A 5,514-nucleotide genomic window follows, 5' to 3' on the forward strand; every position below is an offset into this window, starting at 1 on the left:
CTTCCTAGCGAAGGCGGTCGCGCCACGCGCAGCGTGTATGACGACCTCCCTTTTCTCGCAGGTAGATTGTTCTAGGAAACTCTAACCGCAGCAACGGAGAGAATTCTTTGTTAAACAAGTCCAAATGTTATATGCGAGTCCGTACTTGAGGAGCGAGATCTTCTGGGATCCGCTCCCGTTGGCAGTCGGCTCGTGAATCATTGCGAATATCGTCGCGGATCGACAGACGAAGACTCGGTCGCACCTTGTCGTCGCGACGCGGCGCTGCCGAATTCAGCTGTCGATCTCTTTTCAATATATCATACGGTTCTCTCTCTCGACGCTGACGTCACGATACCGTTTAAACCGGTGTGAAGCGAATCTTCGCGTGAGGTCGGCGTACAAAAACACGTAAACGGCCGCGGTTTTAAATCGTCCGAACGTTCAACGAACCTGACGAACGCTTAACCTTCCGCAGTGTCACGTACACAAACGGATACGGGAATCGCAGCCGAGAATTTAATATTTTCAGACTAACGCGATTTTAAATAATTTTTTAACATATTTAAACAAATTTCTAATAATATATTTTTTCATGTAAAGCCACTATATTTCTTTCATTATTCTTTCGCGTCATTATTTTAAGCTAATTTAGTTTTTAAATATGTTAAGCAAAAATCATGTTATCCAGTGCTGTAGGAGTACAGTGTTGTACAAAGGTTTTCGCAATTTTCTTATCGTGTTAGAGCGAAAGCGTGTTATAGGGGATATGATGCCGTGTTGTAGGGGATGTTACGCATTTGCATGACGTAGGGTTTATGTACATACAGCGGCGCGACGGGAAATTGCTGGAACTGGTTTTCTCACCATCGAAGCTGCGATTTGAGCGAGGGAGATTCAAACGAAATCGCGTATTGTAATGCGTAGTATTATTGTAGGAAATTCAACGCGAGGAATTCCAGGCGCAAACCGAGCATTTGTAGACCGTTGGCGATACTTTGTGCATACAATGTAGTTTTGACCGTTAGAGGTAGGCTGTATGCTTGTGGCGCGGATATGTGTGTGTGTGAGAATCGCTCGGTTGGCCATGTCGCCGGTTCTCGCTCGGAGGATCGGGAATATTCCATGGCACGCGCCGAAAACTTGGCAACCGGGGAAAGGAAGAAACAAGCGCCGATCGGGACGACTGGATATATAAGACCGAGCCCGCGTGGCCGGGCCTCTCTCTCAGTCTATACGAGCTAACGTGTTGCGCTAGAGAACGTTTCCAATCGCTATTTAGAGATATCCAAAGAAAAGTACTGAATAAAGTTTGTTAAAGTATTTTTAAAGTATTGAGTTGTTTGATTTCCGCGCGCCTCGCCGAGCAGAGCGGTTCAGCGCTCCACGGGCACCGTCCCACGACCTTATTTCCCTACATCACCGACCACGTGATTCGCAACATATATATTTTTGGTGACAGCGGTGGGATAAGTTTAAAGTAAATTGGAAGTACACTCGGACCTAAGACAAACTTTGCCGGCTCGCGAGTGCGCGCTTCAAAACTTTGAATTTTGGTGAACCGTTTTATTGAACTTCTATAATACAAAGTGAACATCAGAATCAGTGCATCCGCTCTCCCTTGGGCTTTCGTACGGTTTCCCTAAGGGCACGGGTAAATACCGGAGACGGGTGATTTCGGCGGCCGTGCAAGCCACCACCGTTATCACATGCACCCTGTTCACGTCGCGGTTGAGCTTCCGCCTTACTCAGCACGGAGAGACGAACGCCACCGAACGAGGTTCCTGTAAAGCAGAGAGACGAACATCGCCGACGATTGGAACACCTGGAGGACATCACGGACCATCCCCGACGACTGGAACACCTGGAGGACATCACGGACCATCCCCGACGACTGGAGCACCTGGAGGACATCGCGGATCATCGCCGGTTTCCAGCATCTTCGTCCGGGACGCAGACCGCCAGCCCAGCAGACCGACGACGAGTGGAGGGCCCCGTTGCAGGAGAACCGATCAGCGACGTTCCGGAACATTTCCGTCGTAATTGCGAGCGCACTGTAAGTGTAGTACTACGTTAGTAATAATCACTGCGCAGACTAGTAGCTAGATTTGTTTGTACTAGTCTGATATACTCGCCTCAATTAGATTTAGTTAGTCGGTGAAAATGCCGCCGTTTTTAAAGAAATACGTGAGGGCTAAAAGGAGCCGTAAGCAGCGTTTGAGTGGTGGTAGTGGGACATTTACGGAAGAGTTACTAAAATCTCCCCACATAGACCCCCCTACCTCCGAAACCGTGGTACCGCGAATTAACGAAACAAGTTTAGGCCCCGTATAGTCAATAATTCACGGGTCCAACGCGACAGACGGTCCCTTAAACATAATTAACAGCACGTTCGCGTCACCCCCTATATCGTGCACCTCTCAAACTCTTTCCGTTAACCCGATCGCCACCCCGGTTCGATCTCCCGTCTCGATCCTGCCGCCGGAAACTCCGAGAACTCCGTCGCGGATACAGCACCTAGGTTACCGCGGCTCAGTTAAATTCTTGATCAGCACCGGCTTCCAAGTGAACCTAATAGAACGGAAGGAATTAAAATCAGACCCATGGACTAATATTAAAGTAATTTATGCAAAAAGAGGAAAAGAAAGTAAGCTAGTTTTGAGCATAACAAGGAACACGGGAAAGAAATTTGACTAAGCTCTGATAAATATTTATATAATGTACCTTACCACGTGGAATTTGCGGTATCCATCGATCGTCGTCTTCCTCTCTGTTCGTTCGTACAGCCCCAGGGAAAAATGATAATTTATCAAACGAATCCGACGATCATCCTCTATGGAGAGGCTCGAACGGCACGATGAGAAACACGATACGGACGGAACTCGAAAGAGGAGATATACTCTGAAAAGTTGGCCGCCCCATGTCTCTCTTTATTACGAATAGGAATAGTGATTGCGAGACCGCGCGTGTATCTGATCACCTGGTCCACGAATGTTTCCTTTCGAATTTATTTGTAGAATTTGCGAGAATAATAGACTATCAAGAATTAACGAAAATCGGATCGGGTAGTTCTATTGTAAACGTAGTTCTTCAATTTTGGAAAACGATGGTGGGACGTTAAGGTATCAGCCGGTTACGCCTAGCGAGCGTTTTGCATCGAACCAATGGGAAGAGAGAGGCACTTTGGCGAGGCGCTAAAACCTTATCATTGATATCGTTTTTCCGAGGAAGCAAAACGTCGGACTGGCTCTTCAAGCAAAGGAATGTCGTTCCTGCAAAAGGAAATTGCATATTTAAGTCATAAAATTACTAGCAGGAGAGATGACGCGAAATCCGCGGAGAACGATAGATTCATTGCCTCTGTGTTCCTAGCGCGCAGGAAAACAGAGGGGAAAGTAAACGAGGTCACCGACGGCGTAGTAAAGATTTTTCGATTCGGAAAAAGCATGCTCGGTAATAGATGTCGCGAGAGAATTTCCTGAAGGAACACCCCAGTCGAGTACCTCAGAGTCTCCTCAACTCGGTCTTTCGTTGGCTAACGGGTGTATAATCCGAACCCCAGGAACCCGCTTCGGAGGCTGTGAGAGGGAATCTGTACTCGACGTGCAACCTGTGTCGTCTCAGGGGAGAGGGGCGCCCCGTGTGAATGAGTATCCCATCCAGTCAGGTGGACTGGGTGGATGTTTGCAACTCGGTCAGGTGGACCGAGGTTTGCGTGAATCCTGGCGGGTGATGCCAGATGGAAGTGTGAATGAGTATCCCATCCGGTCAGGTGGACCGGGTGGATGTTTGCAACTCGGTCAGGTGGACCGAGGTTTGCGTGTATCCTGGCGGGTGATGCCAGATGAAAGTGTGAATGGGGATGACCAGGACCGCACAGGGATATCCAGTGGTGTGACCTCGGTAGAAAATTCGGTAGACCCAAACAGATTAAATTTCCCCGTTCAGTATAGTATATTAAACTCCCTTAGGAAAACCGTTAATGACCCGCAACACAACATTACCATACGCAGTAGGGAGACTATAATCCCACCAAGGTCGGACTGGTCACAGATTATTAAAGAGCACCATGAATCGGTAGTCGGAGATCACCGTGGCTCCTTTAAACTTCGCCAACTTATCCAAGAACGGTTTTACTGGCCCGGTATGGCAAAGGAAATTGTAGAGTTCGTTGTTCGTGCCCCACCTGTCAAAGGAACAAGAATCATATTAGGCAAACAAAACAGCCGATGCGAATTACCGACACCCCTAAACGCGCATTTGAAAAGTTGCAAATGGATATAGTTGGGCCCCTACCCGTAACTAAAAGAGGTAATCAGTACCTACTTACCCTGCAAGATAACCTTACAAACTACTCAGACGACTGCTGCACAGAATCTAGAAAAGGCGAAACAGAAAAGTAAAAATTATTATGATCAAACACTTAGACCTTGTAAATTTGATTTAAACGATATGGTATACCTGCTTAAGGAGCCCAGAACCTCCAAATTCGATTGTACTTGGTTAGGCCCCTATAAGATAAACCGATTATTTAGCGATTTAACCGCCGAGATAGAGTTAACGAAAAATAGATTTAAGATAGTGCATACCAATAAATTAAAACTAGCGCATATAAGACCGGACTCTCCCTCCGCGGGAGATTAAATAAAGTAAATAACCTGTAATACTCGATGTAGTTACTCAATGTAATGTTTTGCGGATTCGGGACTACGCTCTAATTTATGTTCTCCGTATATAATGTATATCCCAACTGACTCTGTATAGCTACTGCAAATCACCACACCGACTTTTGTTAACCATATAGTTTAATACGTGTCGATACCGGAATACATTAACTATTTCCCTGCGGATATTAAGGAATCTCGAAATCATAAAGCGCGTGATAAGTATGAGTATATTGTACGTGGTAAATATTGTTAACCGACACCGACCTGGCTCGGGGTAATAATAATAAATGCTGACTTTTACTTAAAAGCTGTTTTATGAAAACACCTTTTTGTATAAGGGGGAAGGTGTTACGCATTTGCATGACGTAGGGTTTATGTACATACAGCGGCGCGACGGGAAATTGCTGGAACTGGTTTTCTCACCATCGAAGCTGCGATTTGAGCGAGGGAGATTCAAACGAAATCGCGTATTGTAATGCGTAGTATTATTGTAGGAAATTCAACGCGAGGAATTCCAGGCGCAAACCGAGCATTTGTAGACCGTTGGCGATACTTTGTGCATACAATGTAGTTTTGACCGTTAGAGGTAGGCTGTATGCTTGTGGCGCGGATATGTGTGTGTGTGAGAATCGCTCGGTTGGCCATGTCGCCGGTTCTCGCTCGGAGGATCGGGAATATTCCATGGCACGCGCCGAAAACTTGGCAACCGGGGAAAGGAAGAAACAAGCGCCGATCGGGACGACTGGATATATAAGACCGAGCCCGCGTGGCCGGGCCTCTCTCTCAGTCTATACGAGCTAACGTGTTGCGCTAGAGAACGTTTCCAATCGCTATTTAGAGATATCCAAAGAAAAGTACTGAATAAAGT

The 5,514-nt window shown here is 46.6% G+C and overlaps 1 long non-coding RNA gene across 1 annotated transcript; it reads right to left on the bottom strand.

Moving 5' to 3' along the window:
- Nucleotides 1-2,971: 2,971 nt before the first annotated feature.
- On the bottom strand, nucleotides 2,972-4,699 carry LOC143350067 (uncharacterized). Its single transcript, XR_013081051.1, has 5 exons — nucleotides 4,569-4,699; nucleotides 4,445-4,490; nucleotides 4,310-4,356; nucleotides 3,984-4,165; nucleotides 2,972-3,251 (listed from the first exon to the last, which is right to left on the bottom strand). It is a non-coding gene; the product is annotated as an uncharacterized LOC143350067 (long non-coding RNA).
- Nucleotides 4,700-5,514: the final 815 nt, after the last annotated feature.

Source organism: Colletes latitarsis, chromosome 14 (assembly GCF_051014445.1).
Source record: "Colletes latitarsis isolate SP2378_abdomen chromosome 14, iyColLati1, whole genome shotgun sequence".
Classification (NCBI taxonomy): Eukaryota; Metazoa; Arthropoda; class Insecta; order Hymenoptera; family Colletidae; genus Colletes; species Colletes latitarsis.